The 23,321-nt window shown below is 41.0% G+C and overlaps 1 long non-coding RNA gene across 1 annotated transcript; it reads right to left on the bottom strand.

Annotated features, from left to right (window-relative positions):
* Positions 1 to 3,732: 3,732 nt before the first annotated feature.
* Positions 3,733 to 21,688, bottom strand: LOC142174831 (uncharacterized). The gene is made up of 2 exons (XR_012703907.1): positions 21,422 to 21,688; positions 3,733 to 4,003 (listed from the first exon to the last, which is right to left on the bottom strand). It is a non-coding gene; the product is annotated as an uncharacterized LOC142174831 (long non-coding RNA).
* Between the last annotated feature and the right edge of the window lie 1,633 nt (positions 21,689 to 23,321).

Here is a 23,321-nt window from a genome sequence, read left to right as displayed (position 1 = left end):
CTGAAATAAATGCCAAACTACCCATACTCACGGCATTTTTGCTCAAGGAATCCGCTACCACATTCGCATGCCCGGATGGTTAAGGATGGTAATATCACAGTCCTTCAGTAACTCATGCCACTTACGCTGCCTCAAATTAAGATCTCTCTACTTAGACAAATGTTGTAAGCTACAATGATCGATGTAAACCTCATAGGACACCCCCATAAAGATAATCCCTCCAGATTTTGAGAGAATGAACTATCGCGGCCAACTTCAAATCATGTACGAGGTAATTCTTGTTGTAGGGCTTCAACTGAACTGAAGCATATGCGATTACTCGCCCATCCTGGATCAGTACACAACTTAGGCCAACGCATGAAGCGTCGCAATACACAATGTACATTCCTAAACTAGAAGGCAACACTAATACCAATGTTGTAGTCAATGTAGTCTTGAGCTTTTGAAAGCTCGCCTCACAATCATCGGACCATTGGAACGGAGCACCCTTCTGGGTTAATCTAGTCAAAGGTGCTACAATAAATGAGAAACCTTCCATGAACCGACGATAATAATCGGATAACCCCAAGAAACTCCTGATCTCAATCGCTGTGGTAGGACGAGGCCAACTCCAGACTGACTCAATCTTCTCGAGATCCACCTTAATACCCTCACCTGATACAACATGTCCCAAGAATGCTAAAAGAATCCAGCCATAACTCGCACTTGAAAAACTTTGCATATAGCTTATGTTCCCGTAAGGTCTGAAGCACAACTCTCAAATATTGCTCATGCTCATCCATACTACACGAGTAGATCAATATGTCTCAATGAAGACAATGAGAAATGGGTCAATATATGGCCTGAACACTCAGATCATCAAATCCATAAACGTCATCGGAGCATTGGTCAACGCGAAAGACATCACTAGGAAATCGTAGTGGCCATATCTAGTCCGAAAAGCCGTCTTCGGAACATTCGAATCACAAATCTTCAACTGATGATACCCCGATCTCAATTCATTCTTAGAGAACACCCTGGCATCCTGCAACTGGTCAAACAAATCATCAACACGTGATAACGGGTACTTATTCTTAATGGTAACTTTATTTAACTGGTGGTAATTAATGCACATCCGCATATACCCACCCTTCTTTTTCACAAACAACACTGATGCACCCCCAAGGTGACACAATCGGCTTGATGAACCCCTTCACTAGCAACTCCTCAAGTTGTTCCTTTAACTCTTTCAACTCTTTTGGAGCCATGCGGTACGGTGGAATAGAGATAGGCTGGGTACCTGGTGTCAAATCAATGCTGAAATTGATATCACAATCTAGTGGCATACCTGGTAAATTAGAAGGAAACACATCGGAAAACTCCCGTACCACGGGTTCTGAATCAATCGTGGGAGTCTTTGCAATAGTATCTCGAACATAAGCCAGATAAGCCAAACAAATCTTCTCCACTATGTGTCAAGCCTTCAATAAATTGATAACCCAAAAAGATGCATTGATAGATGAACCCCTCCATTCCAATCTAGGTAACTCTAGCATCGCCAAGGTAACATTTTGGCATGACAATCGAGGACGACATGATACAAAGCCAACCAGTTCATGCCCGAGATGACCTCAAAGTTGGTCATGTCAGCAATAAAAGATTTGCCCTGGTCTCATAACCACAAAAAGTCACAATAAAGGACCAATAAACACAATCCAGAACAATAGAATCGGCCACTAGCATAGACACATATACGGGAGCACCCAAGGGCTCACGAGAGACATCTAAATAATGAGCAAATAAAGAAGAAACTTATGAATTTGTAGACCTTGGATCAAATATTGCTGAAGCATCCCTACAGCAGACAGAAATAATACCTCTGATCATGGCATCTGAGGCTACTACATCTGGTCTGGCTGGAAAGTCATAGAACCTATCTAGAGCGCCACCCGACTGGCCTCCACCTCTAGGGTGACCCCTACCCACCTGCCCTCTACCTTTGGTAGGCTGGACGGTTGGTGTAGCAGCTAATGCAGTAATCATGAGCTGATGGCCCTGCTGCACAGCCTTGAACCGGAAGCTGATGCAAGATCTCTTCATGTGACCAAACTGCCCCCACTCATATCAACCTCTCGGTACGGAAGATGACTGACCTTGAGTCTGACCTTAGGGACCTAAATACCAATTCAAAGAACCCTGAATAGCCGGTGGATGGTAGGAGCTCTTTGGAATATCAATGAAATAGGGCCGCACTAGTGCACCCCAAGAAAATAGGGGTGTTGAATAAGTGAGTCTGCTGGACTGACCCTTTACGAATTGACCTCTGCCTCTAGGCAAGCTGCCGCTGAATCCTATAGAATGTTGAAGCCTTTTCTCCCCCATCGTATACAATCGACCTTGGTTGTGGATATCCTCAATCCATCGAGCTATCTCCACAACCTGCTCGTAAGGAGTTCCCATCTCCACCTCTCAGGCTATAGTAACCTGAGTACCATAATACAAGCCCGATATACCTCTACACTCTCTTTGCATCGGTGGGGAGTATCATAAGTGCATGGTGGGACAACTCAGAGAATCTCACCTCATAATTGGTCACAGACATCTGGCCCTACTAGAGCCGCCTGAATTGACCTCGTAGCTCTTCCCTCTAAGAGGGTGGAATATATTTCTCAATAAAGTGACGTCTGAACTAATTCCATGTCAAGTGAGGAGAACCCATTATTCTGCTAAGAAGATAGGACTACCACCATCTACGAGCCCTACCCTCCAACTGAAATATGGTGAAGTCCACTTCGTTGGACTCTAATACTCTCATGTTATGCAATCTATCCCTCCAACCGCCAATAAAATCTTGAGGGTCTTTATGTCACTCACTGCCAAAGGTAGGAGGATGTGGTCTGGTCCATCTATCAAATAGCTTATGCGGCTCGACGGTCGCATCTGGCCTAGGCTCTAGTACAGCCGCTGCAACTGGCTAGGCTACGCCTACATGTAATGAACCTGGGGTTTGATATATGGTAGCAACATGCCCTACAGTATGAGCGGTAAGGGTTTGTGCTCCCCCTCCCACCTGAGATGTGGCTGGGTCTGCTGGATATAAACCAACCTGCATCATGGAGTCCATGAATTGCAGTATATGGCCCATGACCTCCTGATATCCCAGCGCGGACATGAAATCGGTCGGGGCCGGCTCAGCTGCAGGCACCTTACCCTGCTGCTCCATGATAGGATCCTCCACTCGATCCACTGGTGGTACAATGGGACAAACTCTAAGACGCCCTTGACCTCTAGTAGGAGTTGGATCCTTCCCCCGGCATCTGCCTCGACCTTTAGTAATAGGGGAAGCAGCTCATCCACCACCGGGTACACCTGTCACGCGCATTCTCACCATATGTAAGAGAATAACAGAAAGATACTTAACACAACAATCAACTGCACGATATGAGATGAAGAAAGAGAAGTTTCCTAATACCTATAGCCTCTCGAAGATAAGTACAGACGTCTCCGCACCGATTCGCAAGACTCTATTAGGACCACTCATGACTTGTTAGATCTATGTGAACCTAGTGATCTGATACCAAGTTGTCATGACCCAATTACCAATATAGGTCGTAATGACGTCCAACGTCGCCGCTAGGCAAGCCAACAGTGAAATACCCATTTAATTGCTCATTTTAATGTTTTAAAAGTCTTTGATTTTATATTTAACACGGAAATAAATAGTAAGTGAGTGTAGTAATGTAAAGCACAAAATAAATGTGAATATAAGATAGTCAATTAAATAATCAAAACCATGAGTGTCAATTAGAATTCGCAAAATCCGGTTTCACAAGTGCACGAGCATCTAGTAGAATATACAAAATTCCCTAAAACTACTGTCTGAAACAGAATAAACAGAAATGATAAACATAACAAGAGAAGGCTCCGGGTGATGCAGAATGGAGCATGAGAAGCAGCTTACCACTAGATCTCCGGGTAGTGCAGATGGGCGCCTGAACGAACTCCAGATGTACCTATCTCAGAACTTGCACAATATGTGCAGAAGTGTAGCGTGAGTACGTAAACAATATCTACCCAGTAAGTATCTAGTCTAACCTCGAAGAAGTAGTGACGAGGGGTCGACATCGACACTTACTAGTGGGAAATATACATAATGTACAAGACTATTAAATAGGCATGAAATACTACATCAATAATGGAATAAGAGGAAACAATTAAATGACCTTTACCAAAATAACAACTAAAATTCCCCAAAATATCACATGATAATCTCAACAAGTAAGGGTCAACATGTATTTATAAATTCTCAAGTCATGGGAGATATTTTAACTATAATTGGACTCCTAGTGACAACACGCACGAGTTATGCCGAGGTCGTACAGCCCGATCCATAATAATCATGTACATATACTATCGAGGTCGTACGATCCGGTCCATGGATGCATTCCATATATATTTCATGGGAAATTTAGTCGTAATGTAGTTTTTAATATCAATTTCAATATTTTAATTTTATTTAAGAAAACGAGGTACATGCCTTAGTGAACATTATTAATGATAAAAAGTCTCTAAATATTGGTGAAAATGTAAACTTGTGTTTGTTGTCTGGCTTGGTCCATTTAACTACTTTAGTTTACTGCCTCAACCCCTAGGGATCAAACCTTGATAGAAGCATTGCATATAGATTATAGGAGCAGAATAGAGATATGCCAAAGGTCTAAGTAATAACTTTTAACATAATCTTTAACCAAATTTTTCTTACTAATACAAGAAATTAAAATAGCAAGTTATGTTCAAATAGTTCAAGTAATAGCATAGAAAAGCCTATATCTACTCAGACATAATATGAATTTTAGCTACGTACGGATGATAACTAGGGATTTTAATACATTTTATGCTCCTTCTTGCTTAAGTTTTGATTAGAAATTTGTACAAAATAGTCCCAAAAGACTCACAAGTTGTGCTTGATTGCAGATTTGATCAACAAAGTGACAAGATGTCAAAGATCAGCTCAAAAGGAGTGAAACTTGCACAAGTGCCAAAGACAAGACAAGCTCAGGAAAAGCAGGCCCAGTGCGGCCGCACACCATTCAGTGCGGTCCACACTAGGAGATTCAGAGAGGTTGATTTCCAGGCAAAGATGCAATGCAGACGCACTAGGTTTTGTGCGGTCCGCACTGAAGGCAATGCGGCCGCAATCGATTTAGTGCGGTCCGCAGAACCCAAGATCAGAGAGGTGCTAGATTTAAGGATTGAAGCCTATGTTGTCCACAGTCCATTTTATGTGGACCGCATTAGAAGCCTATGCGGCCGCAATCCATTATGTGCAGTCCGCATTGCCCAAGTTCAGAGAGCTGTATTTTCAAGTTCAGAGCCCTAGTGCGGCTGCCCACCATTTTGTGCGGTCTGCACTAACCCCACAGGGGCATTTTTGTTCAGAATTTTCAGTTTAGTATAAATAGCTTCTTTTCCCATTTTTAGGGTATCAGATAGTTTTGTAACATAGCTGCGCTCGTGGGTTCGACTTTGTTAGCCATTTTGGGCAATTTTATCTATATTTCATCATTAAATCTTGTTATTTATCTTAGTGATTAATTAATATGAGTTGTTCTTCATCTATTTCTTGCTTTTCTTCTTTAATATAAGTAGCTAGACCCATAAGCTAGGGTTGTGGCTCAACCCTAGTGTGGGTAATTGATGGGTCTTGTATTTTAGGTCTAGATTGACTATGGGTGTTTGATATTTGGGAAAATTTCATGGTTAATTACTGAATTAGTGGTTGCAAACACTAGTTTGTGTTTAGTTGACTAGGGCTCTTCTTGAGAAAGAGATCCTAAGTCTCCGAAATTGGTCCAACAAGGAATTGGGGCGTACTCAAGAGATTGATATCCCCAATTAAAGGGGTAAACCTCGAGAGAGTAATACCCAACTTGAACCTTAGTTGCCTGTGCAAATTTGCATACCCAATTGGTCTTGAAAAAGTCAATTCGGGAAAAATCACTCGAACCACCGAGAGGTGTAGAGTGGGTAATATCGTGCAACGGTTATATCATACTCCCCAATTATGTCAATCGTGTCTTAGATTCAATTACCCGTTAATTAATCACCTAGGTGAAAATCATTACCCTAATGCCTTTTAAACCATTTGAACAACCCTTTTTAGATTAACTCTTAGCTTAATCTAGTTGCATTTACCATTTGTAGTTGATAATAGTAGAAGTAAAACGAAAGCCCCAAAAATGATTAGAAGTGTAATTTGGAACACATACGCAATCCTAAACTAGATAGATACTCGCTTCCAAATTCTAGTTCTGTGTGGAAATCAATCCCGACCCTAAATCAGGTAAAAGCTGCTCCGACCCTCTCTCGCTGCTCAATAGTAGTACGGAGTAGGCCGTGATTACTCTTTGGCACCGTTGCTGGGGAGCTAACGGTTTTGGCTATCTATTTAGTTAGTTTTGTGTATTGTTCTTCTTTCCATCTTTGTTACTTACTTGTTTGTGTCACAACTTAGGTACCAAATGGCAGCGAACAACGCTAACGACCCTCTTGGAAATGTGATTGCGGGGGAGGAGGTAGATGATGTCGGAGATGATGAGGTGCCTCGTGTATCGCAAGGATAACGTAGAGGCCACCAGGACAATGCGAATGATAATAACAATGTTCCAGACCCTCCTCCCCCACCTCCAAGAGTGGCTCCCAGGGTACTTCCGAACCAAGGCTATGCGAGTGTTGTTGTCCCACCCCGAATCCGGGCGGGCAATTTTCAGATAACTAATGTGATGTTGACCTTACTAGAGCAACGTGGGTACTTCGTGGGCACTACAAATCAAAATGCTTACAAATATCTCAATGGGTTCGTGGATACATGTTGGGGGAGCAAGTAGACGAATGTGTCCGAGGATGCTCTTAGGTTGAGACTCTTCCCATTCTCACTTAGAGGGAAGGCATTGGATTGGCTCGAGCGACTTCCCAACCATTCCATCTCAACTTGGGATGAGTTGGCGGATACGTTCATTGCTAAATATTTCTCACCGGGGCATATGGCGGCATTGCGTGACGAGATATTGGCTTTCAAGCAAGAGCCCACAGAACCTTTGCATGAGATTTAGGAGCGTTATAGAACAATGGTGAAAGAATGCCCCAACAATGATATGACCGAGGCTATGATACAACAAACCTTCTACCGGGGCATCAATACAACAAATCAATGCATAGTGAACCAACTTGCAAGGGGAAACTTTATGAAGCTGCCGTATGATGAGGCATGTGATATACTTGACGAGATGGCTGATACTTCTTCTGCATGGAAAAGTATATCTAATGTGCCTCAAGGTAAACCCATGGCTATTCATTTGCACGAGGAATTACATGATCATGGGTAGGCTATAGCAGAGTTAACAACTACTATGAACCAATTGGCAAAGGCACAATTGCAACAAGTCCAAAATCCTCGCCAAGTGAATGCCATGGAGGGTGTCAATATGCTTGTCAATAAGAGAAGACAACAAAACCAAGGGAATTCTGAGCAATTTGATGATGACTGTGATGGATTTTAAAATGATGGTTATGATGACCAAAGTGAAGAAGTTCAATATGTAAACAACTATCAAGGCCAACGGGGCAACTCTTCTAACCAACAACAATGGAGACCTCAAGGCAATTGGGGCAACCAACAACCAAACAGTGGTAACTGGGGGAACAACAACCAAAACAACAACTGGGGCAATCAGAACAACAATTAAGGCAACCAAAGGAATTGGAATGGTAATAACAACAATTGGGGTGGCAATAACAATTAGGGTGGATGGAACAATGGAAACCAAGAAAACCGGGGGCAAGGCTTTCAAAGGCCCCAATGTACCAACAACCGAACAATCCACCCCCATTTCTATCTCAAGGTCCTAGTTCTTCTGGCAATGATATGAGTAGAATTGAAATGATGTTCGAACAGATGATGAAGAAGAATGTGGATTCTAATGCACAATTGACTTCCCACAATACCTCTATCAGAAACTTGGAGGTACAATTAGGCCAAATCTCTTAGTCTTTAAATACTCGCCCTAAGGGTGCTCCACCAAGTGATATGGTAGTGAGCCCGAAGGGTAGGAACAATCATGTTATGGCGGTTACAACAAGAAGTGGGAGAGGCGGTGATATGAATGCCTCCAAACAAAAGCAAATCTTGGATGATGATGTTGAATTGTAAGAAATGAAGTCCCTTTGGTAGTTGAAGATGTGGTTGATGAAAATGTGAATAAAGAAGTGAAGATTGATATTCAAGATATCGAGGTGGAAACTCAAAATGACGTGAACCTATCTAGGGAACACATAATAGACATGCTGGAGCCGGTTGTGCCTGAAGCCAAGGCTCCTTTGCCAAGGACACCTCCACCTTATCCTCAAAGGCTGACGAAGCAGAAAAATGATAATCAGTTTAAAAAGTTTATTGATATGATGAAGATTTTGTCCATCAATGTGCCTTTGGTGGAGGCTCTTGAACAAATGCCGGGCTATGCAAAATTCATGAAAGACTTGGTCACAAAGAAGCGTTCTATGGATTGTGAAACTATAAAGATGACTCACCAAGTTAGTGCTATAGTGCATTCAATGGCCCCGAAGCTTGAAGATCCCAGTGCTTTCACCATTCCTTGCACCATTGGGAGTGCGAATTTTACCAAGGCTCTATGTGATTTGGGAGCTAGTATCAATTTGATGCCCTACTCAGTGTTCAAAACCTTGGGTATTGGGCAACCTAGGCTGACTTCCATGAGGTTACAAATGGCGGATAGATCGATGAAGAGACCATTGGGTATTATTGATGATGTGCTTGTCTGTGTGGAAAAATTCATCTTGCCAGCTGACTTTGTGATCTTGGACTACGAGGTGGACTATAAAGTTCTGATCATATTGGGAAGACCTTTTCTAGCTACGGGGAAGGCATTGGTAGATGTGGAAACAGGGGAACTCACCTCCCGGGTGGGTGATAAAAAATTGATTTTTCATGTGTGCAAGTCTATGAAGCAGCCCAACAGTACCGAGGTGTGCTCTTTTGTTGACCTCATCACAGCAATGATAATTGATGACACCAGTGCAATGATCAATGTGGAAGACCCATTGGAGGCCGTATTGCTGAATCTTGATGTCAATGAGGATGCAGGCCGAGTGGAGTGTGTGAATGCTTTACATGGAATGGACTCTTATTCTTATGAGCCTAGGAAATTGTCTTTGGATCTTGAGAATAGAAAGACTCCGTCAACTAAACCTTCAATTGAGGAGCCTTCGGTATTGGAGTTGAAATCAATGCCTCCACACCCACAGGTATGAGTTCTTAGGCTCAAATTCTACTTTGCGAGTTATTCTTTCTTCTTGCCTTACTAGCATGCAGGTTGATGCCACATTGGCGGTGCTTCAAAAGTGGAAAAAGACAATTGGATGGACTTTAACTGATATTCGGGGAATAAGCCCCACATTCTGTATGCACAAGATTATTCTGGAAAATGATGCAAAGCCTTCCTTGGAGCATCAAAGGAGGTCAAACGAGGCAATGCAAAAAGTTGTGAAAAAGGAGGTGATCAAGTGGTTGGATGTCGGGGTTGTGTACCCCATCTCTGATAGCTCTTGGACTTCACCGGTGCAATGTGTACCCAAGAACAGTCACTGGTTGGAGGGTATGCATGGATTACCGCAAGTTGAATAAAGTGACCCGCAAGGATCACTTTCCTTTGCCTTTCCTTGACCAAATGTTAGACCGACTTGCTGGGCATGCCTTCTATTGATTCTTGGATGGGTATTCTGGGTACAACCAAATCTTGATTGCTCCAGAAGATCAGGAGAAGACCACATTCACTTGTCCATATGGCACTTTTGCTTTCTCTAGGATGCCTTTTGGGTTGTGTAATATACCGACTACATTTCAGCGGTGTATGATGGCCATTTTTACCGATATGGTGGAAGACATTTTGGAGGTGTTCGTGGACGATTTTAGTGTTGTGGGGAATTCATTTGATGAGTGCTTGAAGAATATTGACAGGGTGTTGGCCCATTGTGAAGAAACTAATCTTGTCCTCAATTGGAAGAAATGCCACTTTATGGTGGAAGAAGGAATAATTATTGGGCATAAAATTTCGAAGCATGGTATTGAGGTAGATAAAGCAAAGATCGATGTGATTTCAAGGCTCCCTCCCTCTACATCTGTCAAAGGAGTTCAACGTTTTCTTGGGCATGCTGGGTTCTACCAGAGATTTTCGAAAGTAGTGAACCCCTTGTGCAAGTTGTTGGAAAAAGATGCCAAGTTCGTGTTTGATGAAAAATGTATGCAAGCCTTTGAACTTCTCAAGCAAAAGTTGACCACCACTCCTATAATTACCGCACCTAATTGGAGCTTACCCTTTGAGCTCATGTGTGATGCGAGCGATCTTGCGGTTGGGGCGGTTTTGGGTCAAAGAGTGAACAAAATGTTTCTTTCGGTGTACTATGCAAAAGACACTAAATGATGCTCAAATGAACTACACGGTACCTGATAAAGAACTTTTGGCTATTGTGTTTGCAATGGAAAAATTCCAGTCGTATCTTATGGGTGCTAAGGTTATTATTCATACCGACCATGCCGCACTTCGGTACTTGATGACGAAGAAAGATTCCAAAGCTAGACTAATGCGATGGGTCTTGTTACTTCAAGAGTTTGATTTGGAGATTATGGACCGGAAAGGTAGTGAGAACCAAGTGGCAGACCACTTGTCCCATTTGGAGGAGGAGAGGAGGCCTTGTGACGACCTAGAGATTAATGATTCATTTCTCGATGAACAACTCTTTTCGGTGTCGATGAATGATATGCCATGTTTGCGGATGTTGCTAATTTTCTTGTGACTGGTATAATCCCGTGTGAGCTCTCTTCTAACCAAAGGAAGAAGCTCAAGCGGGATAGTTTGAATTTCTATTGGGATGAGCCTTACATGTTTAAGATTTGCATGGATGCTGTGATCCGAAGGTGTGTCCCGGAGGAAGAGCAATTGAGTTTCTTGGAGGCTTGTCATTCCTCTCCCTATGGTGGCCATCATGGCGGGGCGAGGACGGCTTCTAAAGTTCTTAGTTGTGGGTTTTATTGGCCAACTTTGTTCAAAGATGCAGATTATTTTGTGAAGAGATGCGACGAATGCCAAAGAGAGGGTGAAATTTCAAAGAAAGATGATATGCCTCTCAATACCATCCTTGAAGTTGATATTCTTGATGTATGGGGCATTGATTTCATGGGCCCATTTATTAGCTCTTGTGGGAACACTTACATTCTTGTGGCGGTGGACTATGTTTCAAAGTGGGTTGAAGCGTGGCTTTGCCCAACAATGAGGCCCGGAGTGTTGTTGTATTTCTCAAAAAGAGCATTTTTACAAGGTTTGGTACTCCTCGTGCAATCTTAAGTGATGGGGGGTTTTATTTTTTCAATAAAGCTTTCGACACTTTGCTTTCAAAGTATGGTGTCAATCACAAAGTTTCTACTCCCTATCATCCTCAACCAAGTGGTCAAGTTGAAGTTTCCAACAGGGAAATCAAAAGCATATTGCCAAAGATAGTCAATGCAAATAGGACCGATTGGTCAAAGAAGTTGGATGATGCTCTATGGGCTTACAGGACTGCTTACAAGACTCTGATTGGTATGTCTTCGTATCGGTTGGTGTTTGGTAAAGCTTGCCATATACCGGTTGAGGTAGAGCACAAGGCCATGTGGGCTTTGAGGAAGCTAAATCTTAAGTGAGATGTTGCAGCCTATCTTCATGTGGAGTAGCTCAATGAATTTGATGAATTCAGATTCCATGCCTACTCCAGTTCGTCCTTATATAAGGACAAGATAAAGTAGCTTCATGATAAATATGCTCGTGGAAAGGAGATCAAAGTAGGTGATTTGGTTCTCTTGTTCAACTCCCGGTTACGTCTGTTTTCGGGAAAGCTCAAGTCAAAATGGAGTGGACATTTTGAAGTGGTGTGTGTGAGCTCATTTGGTGCTTTTGATTTAAAGAACAAAAAATGGTGAAGTATTCAGAGTTAACGGGCACCGGGTCAAGCATTATCTTAGTAAAATTGATGACAGCCACGTGGTGGCACTTCTTTATTTCAAATGATGTAATGGTAACCTGTGTCGTGTCGCGACGTTAAATCAGGTGCTTCTTGGGAGGTAACCCATGTGTTTTTCTTCTTGTTTTTATTTGATTTTCATTTGTAGAGTAGGATTGATTTTGGGGCTAACTGGTTGTGAGATGTTACAGGATTGTGTTGGTGCAGTGCAGAAAATAGTGGAAAAAAGTGCCAGGTCTCTGAAGTTGTTAATGCGGTCGCACTACATTTAGTGCGGACCGCACTGGTAAGTATGAAATGTAGACCTCTCTGAAGTTTGCCACTGCGGTCGCACTACATTTTGTGTGGTCTACAGTGGACCACTGCGGCCACAGTTCACTTTGTGCGGACCGCAGTGTGTTGCCTCCTCAAGCTTGAAAATAGATGTGTTGTGCGGACCGCGGTCGATTTTGTGCGGTCCGCACTGGTTGATGAGACTAGGCCCCAGGTCCTTTTCTATAAATAGGGCCTAAGGCCCTCCTTTTACCCTTTTCGAACCTTTGAATCTCAGAAGTTTTAAGACATTGTTCATCACTTCCTTTGCTTGTAACTAATTGTTTGGACTTGTTATTTTTCATTTCATCTCATATCTGGTACCATTACATTCCTTTTACTTGTTCTCTTTTCTTAATTTCTTTTAATTTGTGTTTTTCTTGATTTCCTTTCTCTTCTTCCCGTATTTTCTTTTGTAGAATAGATTAGGGTAGTTAATCTTTGGATTAATATATACATAGTTAGTTACATATGCTGGACAAACTCTTAGGGACAAGACTTGGGTGTTAATTAAGCTTAAAATCAAAAATCCATGAACCCTAATTTAGTGCCACTACTAGGCACTCAGTGCGGACCGAGGTCATTTTTCATTTTTATGCGGTCCGCGGTGCCCCTGTGCGGTCCGCAGTACCATTTTGTGCGGACTACACTGCTTATTATTCTGAAAGCTGAATCTTAGGGAATGCGGCCGCACTACATTTTGTGTGGATCGTATTGCCCCTTGTGTGGCCGCACTACATTTTGTGTGGTCCGCACAGCCGGGATATAGAGAGTGGGTAGTCTGAACCCCACCTCTGTGCGGACTGCATGGCCATTTTGTGCGGTCCGCATTGACCCCTGTGCGGTTGCACACCATTTTGTACGGTCTGCACTGGGTGAATCCTGCAACCTGTCTGCAATTTTCCCTTTCTGATTCTGCAACTCTGTTCTTAACTGCTGCAACTGATACTAATAGGTTCATTTGGATTGTGTTTGCAGACAATGGTGAAACAACAAGGTAAAAGATCTAAACAACCGGGCAGAGGAGGATCCTCCCGGGGAGGGAAACAGAAAATGATTAAACTCACTCCCCAAGCCAGGAAAAACATCAAAAACATGAGGAAGATGATTAAAGCAGCTGATAGAGCTATTGATATGTCGAGGAGTGAGTACGAGCCCTTCCGGGAGATTTCTTCAGATTCCGTGCCAAAATACATCCCTGAGTAGCTGGAGAGGAATAGACTAAGAGACACACCTCCAGCATCCCCCACTGCCCACGCGTCAGTGAATGTATCTTCTGGGTCATCTGAGGGTTGAGCATTAGGTAGTGGGGATGAATACTCCACCTCTCCCACAACTTTATTATCTAGAGGGAGTGTAGTAGGTGATGAGGGGGAAGTAGGAGGAGAAGAAGTAGGAGAAGGAGATGAACCACAAGGGGGTATTTCTAGAACTAGGAAGTCGGAGGTATGGCAGGACCGGTTTGTTAGTGAGGTAGCATATCATAAATTCCGGGAATGGTGGCCGGTGAGGAAGTTGATCCCGAAGAGGAGTTTTATAGATAGAGACTTGCTACCTCACAACCACAATGTGAGGAGGTAGTTTAGGACAAGAGTAGGCTGGGAACATTTTCTATATGAGTGTGTGGATGCTAATGAACACTTGGTCAAGGAATTCTACACTAACGTTGCCCACATCAAAAAGGGCTTCAAGGTGTCCAAGGTTTGAAACCTAAAAGTGTTGTTTGACGGGAAGACAATAAATGATTACCTTGGCTTCAATGAGGAGGATGATACCATATACATGGGAAAGATGGAAATGGGTGAGGAGGTTCGTCCCTGGCTAGCACAATATCTGGAAATCCCGGGTACCACCCCTGACTGGTTGACTGTGGGCGTCAAGATTCTGAGACGTTGTCTGAATTTCGAGGCACGAGGGTGGGAGATATTTGTATGTAGCAGGTTGGACCCCCCGACACATGACAACTCCCTACCTCTTCACCGGGCAGTTTTGGTGGCGTCGATCATGGCGGGGTACCAAAAAAATATGGGGAATGTGATGTCAAGAATTATTACAATTGTGGGTGCTGAGCATGACAGAAACTACCCATTCCCCAGTTTTCTCACTATGTACTTCCGGGATCTAAAAGTGGAAAAGAGGCCCTTCGACATCAAAGTCAAAGCGAAGGCCCCTTTTTCCTGGTACAGCATGCAGGGGGATGATAACCCCAAGAGCAAGAATTTCAAGGTTACAGTTACTGCTCTAACTAGCCAGTCTGAAGAGCCAGTTGTGGTAGTGACTCCTGCTGAGCCTGCCTCTACTTCCACTGCTATCCCTCTTGGTCTATCTACCTTAGTGGACCCGGAGATTCCATCCTCTCGTGCATATCTAATTACTGCCCACCGACTGAGCCATGCACTTCTTAGTATCAACAACTGGATGCAGAGTGCGTCCTCCCAGTTGTCTACACTCACTACCACGGTAGAGGCTCAGTCGACACCTCTACCCCCACAGGTTCCCCAGTCGATAGAGGATGCTCTCAAGGAGATACTAGACAACCAAAAGAAAATCCTTGACACTCAGAAGGTACTGACTGAGGCAGTTGATTCACATAGCAAGGCTCTCAAGGAGCTTGCTCTGGAGCACAAGAAGATGAGGAAGACAGGGCATCCAAGGAGTCCGTGAAGCAATTGAGAGCTGATGTTGACAGACTGAAGGCAGATCAGCTGCCTTTAGACTTACTACTCTAGGACCCAGTACCTGCAGCTCATTCCCAGCCAGAGCAGTCACAGAGGCCTCCCAAGATGAAGAGGATGATTTCTAGAGCAGATGATGCAGTAATCCAGTTGGACGACCCACCAGAGGCTTCCTCCAGTCAGCCACAGGATGCACTTTAGGAGCCTGTCCAGGCCCAGGTCCCAGCAGCACAGCAGTAGGCCACCGGGATCCAGTCTCAGGTTCCCGAGCACAGTGGGGACCCTGGGACCACTCAGGAGCCTATGTAGACAGACAGGCCATAGGGAGTCCCTATATCCTTTTTCCTTCCTCTTTTGATACTTTATTTGGTTTAGTTGGCATTGGGGACAATGACAGCTTTCATTTGAGGGGGTAGGCCATACATTCGGATGATTGTATATATTTGACATTTTTTTTATGCTTTCTTGATTTTTCATCTTTGGGTTGTATATAATTTTAATATTTCGTTATATTTATCGCACTTTTATTTTACTTTGGGTCTGTATATAAAGTTATGTTACATTGTACATATTCATCCCATCTATTGTATATTCAAATCCCCTCTTGTATGTATTCATTCTACTTTTCGTAAATTTTTCGTTCTTAGCTTTTTATTTGTGATTCGTAGCTTCTTGTTTTTAAAGTTTGCAATAAGCCGTTGGTTTTCTTAATACCACGGTTCTTTCCAAAGGGGGATTTTGTGTGAACCGTGTGGCTCTTCCAAATGATGGATGGCGTGACAACCTTCTTAAGGGTTTAAGTTCGTTTTTCTTTTTGTTTTTAGTAGTTTTGGTAGTTAAGGGTGCCTCAAGCAAAGCTTCACTTGGGCCTAGCACATTTGCCTTTAATCTTATGGTTAAAAATAAATTGTTGTGTTTAGGATGGTGAAAGTAGTGACCTTGAGACTCTTGTGTTGACCGATAATCATCAAGTGGTTTTTTGGGACCATGGTTTGCTCAAATCTTATATAAGGTCATTGTGGGCCCCCGACTTTGCATATTTAGCAATCTCATAGCTCGTGTGGTGAGTAATCGCATTGCAAGTCCAAGTCCCAAGCCATTAGTCTAGAACTTGCCCTGAATGTTTGTTGAGGCGAAATCCTAAGTGAATTTTGACTTGAGACATGATTATAGGCTCTCTTTGGTCCAAATGGTAGTTGAACACACCCATAACCTACCAATGATAAGATCCCTAGTCAATCCTTTTGAGCCTTAGACCTGTTTCCTTCAAGAACCATGATACAAGCCTATACCCGTTCTGAAAGATACCCTCTCTTGGCACCTGATCTTTTCTTTAGCACATGGCAAACGTATAAGTTTGGGGGGAGAGAAGAGGATTGCAACAAAGTGGTAAAAATGCACAAAAATGAAGAAAAGGAAAGGCAATGAAAAATAAAGAAAAGCAAAATGACAAATAGAATGTTTAATATGAAAAAGAACCAAAAAGGGATTCAAGAAAAGTAAAGAATAAAATGTGTGGAAAGTTGAAAAAGGAGAAAAGGTTTGAAATATATAAGAAAGAGTGACAATGTGTCTCTCTAACCCCCTCAGAAAGAAGTGAAATGACTCAAATAGTCAAGTGAATGTGTGCCAAATGAATCAAAAGAAGTGCTTAAGGGAAGATGGAACCTAATTAGACCAAAACATTTCCTACCATGAGCCAAAAGCCTTCACAATGTCTCCACAAAAGCCCTATATGATCTTGAGTTAAATGAAGCTTACATTAGTGGATACTCACATAAGGGGAAAGCATATGGTACCTTGAGCCGGACTTGTGGCTTTTTCTTGAGAGAGATGAGTGACTTTCCATTATCCTCGTTTTGAGTGCTACTATCTTAAAGGTGAGGATTGATTAGGGAGAGTTGAGGATGTGCGAGTCTGGATTCCACAATGACCGAAGTAATAGAAAAGAGTTCTTTGATGTGTTGAGTCAATTCTTGATGCTCGTGTCGCACTTAATCCATGGTGCTTAAAGGAGTAAAAGTTGTTAATGATTCATTTGTATTGTGGACAATTGTTAGTCCCAATTGATGCTAGATAAGGTTACTTTAGGACAACTAAATATTTCTTGGTATTTTCCCTTAAGGGGTGGGTTTTATTTTGTTTGCTTGAGGACAAGCTAAAACTTAAGTTTTGGAGAGTTGATAACTAGGGATTTTAATATATTTTATACTCCTTCTTGCTTAAGTTTTGATTAGAAATTTGTACAAAATAGTCCCAAAAGGCTCACTAGTTGTGCTTGATTGCAGGTTTGATCAACAAAGTGACAAAATGTCAAAGATCAGCTCAAAAGGAGTGAAACTTGCACAAGTGCCAAAGACAAGACAAGCTCAGACAAAGCAGGCCCAGTGCGGCCGCACACATTTCTATGCGGTCCGCACTAGGAGATTTGGAGAGGTTGATTTCCAGGCAAAGATGCAATGTGGACGCACTAGGTTTTGTGCATTCCGCACTGAAGGCAATGCGGTCGTACTCGATTTAGTGTGGTCCGCAGAACCCAAGATCAGAGAGGTGCCAGATTTGAGGATTGAAGCCTATGCGGTCTGCAGTCCATTTTATACGGACCGCACTAGAAGCCTATGCGGCCGCAGTCCATTATGTGCGGTCCACATTGCCCAAGTTTAGAGAGCTGTATTTTCAAGTTCAGAGCCCTAGTGCGGCCGCACACTATTTTGTGTTGTCCGCACTAACCCCGTGGGGGCATTTTTGTCCAGAATTTTCAGCTTAGTATAAATAGCTTATTTTCCCATTTTTAGGGTATCAGATAGTTTTGTAACGTAGTTGTGCTTGTGGGTTCGACTTTCTTAGCCATTTTGGGAAATTTTATCTACCTTTCATCATTGAATCTTGTTATTTATCTTAGTGATTAATTAATATGAGTTGTTCTTCATCTATTTCTTGATTTTCTTCTTTAATTATGAGTAGCTAGACCCATAAGCTAGGGTTGTGGCTCAATCCTAGTGTGGGTAATTGATGAGTCTTGTATTTTAGGGCTAGATTGACTATGGGTATTTGATATTTGGGCAAATTTCATAGTTAATTGCTGAATTAGTGGTTGCAAACACTAGTTTGTGTTTAGTTGACTAGGGCTCTTCTTGAGAAAGAGAGCCTAAGTCTCCGAAATTGGTCCAACAAGGAATTGGGGCGTACTCAAGAGATTGATAGCCCCAATTAAAGGGTTGAACCTCGAGAGAGTAATACCCGACTTGAACCCTAGTTGCTTGTGAAAATTTGCATACCCAATTGGTCTTAAGAAAGTCAATTCGGGCAAAATCACTCGAACCACGGAGAGGTATAGAGTGGGTAATATCGTGCAACGGTTATATCATACTCCCCAATTATGTCAATCGTGTCTTAGATTCAATTACCCGTCAATTAACCACCTAGGTGAAAGTCATTACCCTAGTACCTTTTTAACCATTTGAAAAACCCTTTTTAGATTAATCTAGCTGCATTTACCATTTGTAGTTGATAATAGTAGAAGTAAAAAGAGACCCCAAAAATGATTAGAAGTGTAATTTGGAACACATACGCAATATAGACACTCGCTTCCAAATTCTAGCTCTCTGTAGAAATCGATCCCGACCCTAAATCGGGTAAAAGCTGCTTCGACCCTCTTTCGCTACTCAATAGTAGTACGGAGTAGGCCGTGATCAACGGATTCTCTTCACTTCGTGCGTACGTAGCACCCGTAATTTGTGGCAAATAACAATTTAAATGCCCATGGGGTTAATTCCATCATACAAGGTCAGGCAAGAGACTTACCTCATTTCCACGTCAACTTTCTGGTTCACAAATCACTCTAAAAGCCTCAAGTCGGTGCTGAACTATCCAAAACTAGCCAAAGACTGTACAAACTAATCAATAATTGCTCAAAAATTCAGAATTTAACTACTTGAGTGATTAGCCAACCCAATTTGGAAAGCTCCTAAAATTCACCCCCGGGCGCACGTGCCCAGATTCTGAAATTTTTTTTATAATTAATTATTATCCACAACCTTACAAACACAAATATATAATTTTTACCCAATTCCATAATTAGTTTCGTGGTCTAATCTCATTTTTATCAAAATCTAGGTTTTTCAACAATCTCGTAAAATTTTCACATTTTACATTTTAAAATCTACCCATAATCTATGTATTCAACTCACATTGTATAAAAATCACTTACTTTCAATAGCTAGATGAAAACCCCTCTCCAAGAAGCTCTAGAATCGGCCAGTAAATGAGAGAAATGAACAAAATGGCCAAATTCCCAATTTTTATTAAGTCACTGCCCAGACGAGCCTGTTTCGCGATCGCGAACAAGCCCTTGTGATCATGAAGGCAAAACTCACAAACCCAGGGAAAGTCTTCTTCGTGATCGCAAGAAGGCATTCACGAACGCGATGCACTAAGTCGCCCTCTCATCGCGAACATGTGCCTCCACTCGCGAACGCGAAAGGCAACTGAGTTGCCCAAGCCCAGGTCTTCTACGTGAATGCGACGAGTCAATCGCGAACGCAAAGGCCACTGGTTCGAAGCCTCTGCGAAAGCGAAGGGCAAAGGCATCTAGTCCCCAAATCCTTTATCGCGAACACGAGGGTCCTTCCGCATTCGTAAAGAAGGAAACAAGAACCAGCACAGCAGCAGTTTTGGACTTAGTTTCAGGCGGTCCGAAATGCACCTGAGCCTTCGGGACCCCGTCCAAATGCACCAACAAGTCCATAACCATAATATGGACCTGCTCGAACCCTCAGAGCACATGAAACAACAACGAAACTAAGACTCGCACCTCAAAACCAAATTGAATCAACTTATGAACTTAAAACTTCTCAACTAGCTCCGAATGCGCCGAATCACACTTAGACTACTCATAATGACACCAAATTTTGCTTACAAGTCATAAATCACCATATGAAAATATTTTCGAGCTTGAATCCCAAATGGACCTCGATAACACCAAAGTCTACTCCAAACAAAATTTAAAGAACTAGAAAACCTTCAATAAACCAACTTTCGACATTAAGCGCTGAAATGCTCCCGGATCACCCGAAACCCAATCCGAACACACGCCCAAATCTAAAATCATTATACGAACCTATTGGAACCCTTAAATCTCAGTTCCGACGTCGTTTACTCAAGTCAATCTTGGTCATCTTAGGTCACTATTAAGGAACTAAGTGTCCCGACTTCAACCTGACCCCTTCCAAAACCAAATCAACTATCCCCGCACATACGAGAAGTCTTAATAAGGGGAGCAGGGACCTAGAAAGAAAAACGACCGGTCAGGTCGTTACGCCCGTCGACATGTAATTTGTGTGCAATTTGTGTGCAATTGGTGAAGAACACTACTACTTTCATATACTACTTAAAAAGAAGTATATATTTGCTTCCTCTTGGACTGATTACCAGAAATTAAAAAAGGAGCAAATTTAGTGTGTTTAGCATTTTTGACTTAATATTAGCACACAGCTGTGCACCAAGAAGAAAAGTCTCACTTGGTTGCTGATATGTGACTCAATTCTACGTGATACGATAGTAGTCAAATAAATTTATACCGGTAGATGAGAATAAGACAAATGAAAAATATTCTAGCATGCAAATGAAGAGGCATTTGACAAATCAAATTAAATGATGGAAAAGTCGAAATTGAATACTACTGCTGACTGATTAATGAGGAAAATACAAAGTATGCTGGAGCCATAGACACGGGAGGAAGGGGACATGGAAAATGCAAGTGGGGACAGCTGACACAAAAGTCACTCAGTAAGTCAACTAAACAGCAGTTGTACAAAACAGTAACCAACAGCTAATCCTCCAAACTTGCACAGCTCTCTCGTGAATCATTATTCTCTTCTTTCCAGCACTCACTCTAGAAACAGAAGTGAAAAATTGGGCCGTGGGAATAGGGGGTTTCTACTCCATAATTTAAAGGGATTTTTAAATTTCTATACACTATTAAAAAATTTATTATCTTTAATGTTCATGTTTAATTAATTACCCGACATAAACAAATTTTATTTACAAAATATATACAATTCACCTTAAAAGGCTCCCAATCCATTATTTATGCCTTCAATCAAGGGATTAAGCATAGCTTTAGAGGGCACAAGTCTTAATGATACTTGAATTTAAATGACTTTGGGCAATGCTTACATAACGATAACCGAGGAGATTGAAAACCAGAAGATGATTTGTGAGGAAACATATGAATGGAAACATAAAGAAAGAGAAGAGGAGAAAGAAAAGGAAATATTGATAATTTTTCTTTCTTTGTTTTCAGTCAGGAGGACCATATTGGCCAGTGTTACTTGGTCGACGAGATGGTCTAACTGCAAGTGATAAAGCAGCAAATGAATAATTACCTTCACCCTTTGAGCCTCTGGATAAAATCGCTGCCAAGTTTACTGCTAAGGGTCTTGATCTTAAGCATGTAGCAGTCGCACCTTTAATCTTCTTGAATAAGTAGTATTAATTTAGATTGAAAGAGTAATTAGCTCTATGTTTGAGCTCAGAATGTCTAAGGAAGCAACTCCCCAGTTCAAAAATATAAAGAGATCAAACATATAATTCTCTATTTTCAGACAATTCACGTGTAAAGTTAATCTGCATTGGATTGATGATCCAACCAATTTGTACAGTAAAAGTTTTTCCTAATGAAAAAATGTTTCCGTTCACACATTATTTCTATCCAGTTAAATACAACTACAATAACATACAACTTAAATACAAAATTTATACAATATGTCTTTTGTATATTTTGTATCTGATTTATACATAGTAAAAATAAATTTCATACAACTAATTATATATTATACAATTTATCTACAACTTTCACACATTATTTCTACCCAGTTAAATACAACTACAATAACATACAACTTAAATACAAATTTTATATAATATGTCTTTTGTATATTTTGTATCTGATTTATACATAGTAAAAATAAATTTCATACAACTAATTATATATTATACAACTTATCTATAATTTTCATACATTATTTTTATTCAGTTATATACAACTACAATATCATACAACTTAAATATAATTTTTATACAATGTTGTTCAACTTTCAGTTAAATAAATAAATAAAAATATATAAACAACATAATATAATTTTTCTACAATTTTATTACAATTTCGTAAATATAATGTATATCATGTCTTCTTCTTCTTCTTCTTCGAAAATTCAGCCAATTCAGCCAAAACCACGTCTAATCTTCACCAAAACCCCTTAAAATTGAGATATAAACTTCAAACCATATTCCCAATTGTTTGCAACACCCAATCCAAATAAATAATGGTTTTTGAAAACTCAAATTCGAATTCAAAGCTTCAAAGCTTTTTAATGGCTGTCAATGATGGAATTGCTGTTCTCTTTTCCTTTGCTTTACATTACTGAAATTAGGGATTGAGAGATAGAGAGAGACGTAGAGAGAATTTCTAATTCTTTGCAACAACACTCAATTCAAACAAATAATATTTTTTGAAAACTCAAATTCAAATTCAAAGCTTCAAAATTTTTTAATAGTTTTCAATGGTGGAATCGTGAGTGAGTTCAAGATACGTGGGGGAGGGGGAGGGGATGTGGAGAGAGAAACGTGGAGGAGTGGAATATACGTTAGAGTAATTTTAGGACACTAATTATTATTATTATTATTAATTCCCTTAAAATATACATAAATGGTAATTGTGTATATAAAATGTAATTATAGTAAAACATGAGTAGAGGGAGTAATATAGTTTCATATAGTATATAAGAATGTAAAATTTCCTAATTTAACCCCTTTTTAAAGGCCAAAATCGGGTATTTGGTCTGATATTAGTCGCACCTAATTTCCGGAGGTAAATATTAAGTGGTGTCCTAGATGAACAATAATATAATGTAAAGTACAGTTATAATTATTATATGGAGTTGTAGTACGTACCTACATATGACCAATACATACGTGTCAATATTAACTATCTCGTGTTGTATCAAGTACACTTATAAGCCAATGACTATTTGAAGTACGCAATATTAACATTAAGTATACTAATGATAATCAAACCAAAAACAAATATTAATACTTTCCCCTGTTGTATTTTATATGATTGTAAAAATATTATGACATTTCAATAATCATGTGAGCAGTGGTAAATATACGAATCTCGCCAAGGGTGTTCAACTTTAAGGTAGTCGATAATATTTTCTTTATGAATGGGTACTATCTCCGTTTTTTTATGAATGGGTGCTATTTTTTTATAAGGTAGTCGATAAT

This window comes from Nicotiana tabacum, chromosome 3 (genome assembly GCF_000715075.1).
Source record: "Nicotiana tabacum cultivar K326 chromosome 3, ASM71507v2, whole genome shotgun sequence".
NCBI lineage: Eukaryota > Viridiplantae > Streptophyta > Magnoliopsida > Solanales > Solanaceae > Nicotiana > Nicotiana tabacum.
Note: the sequence above shows the minus strand (reverse complement) of the source record. Positions and strands in the feature narration are given on the sequence as shown.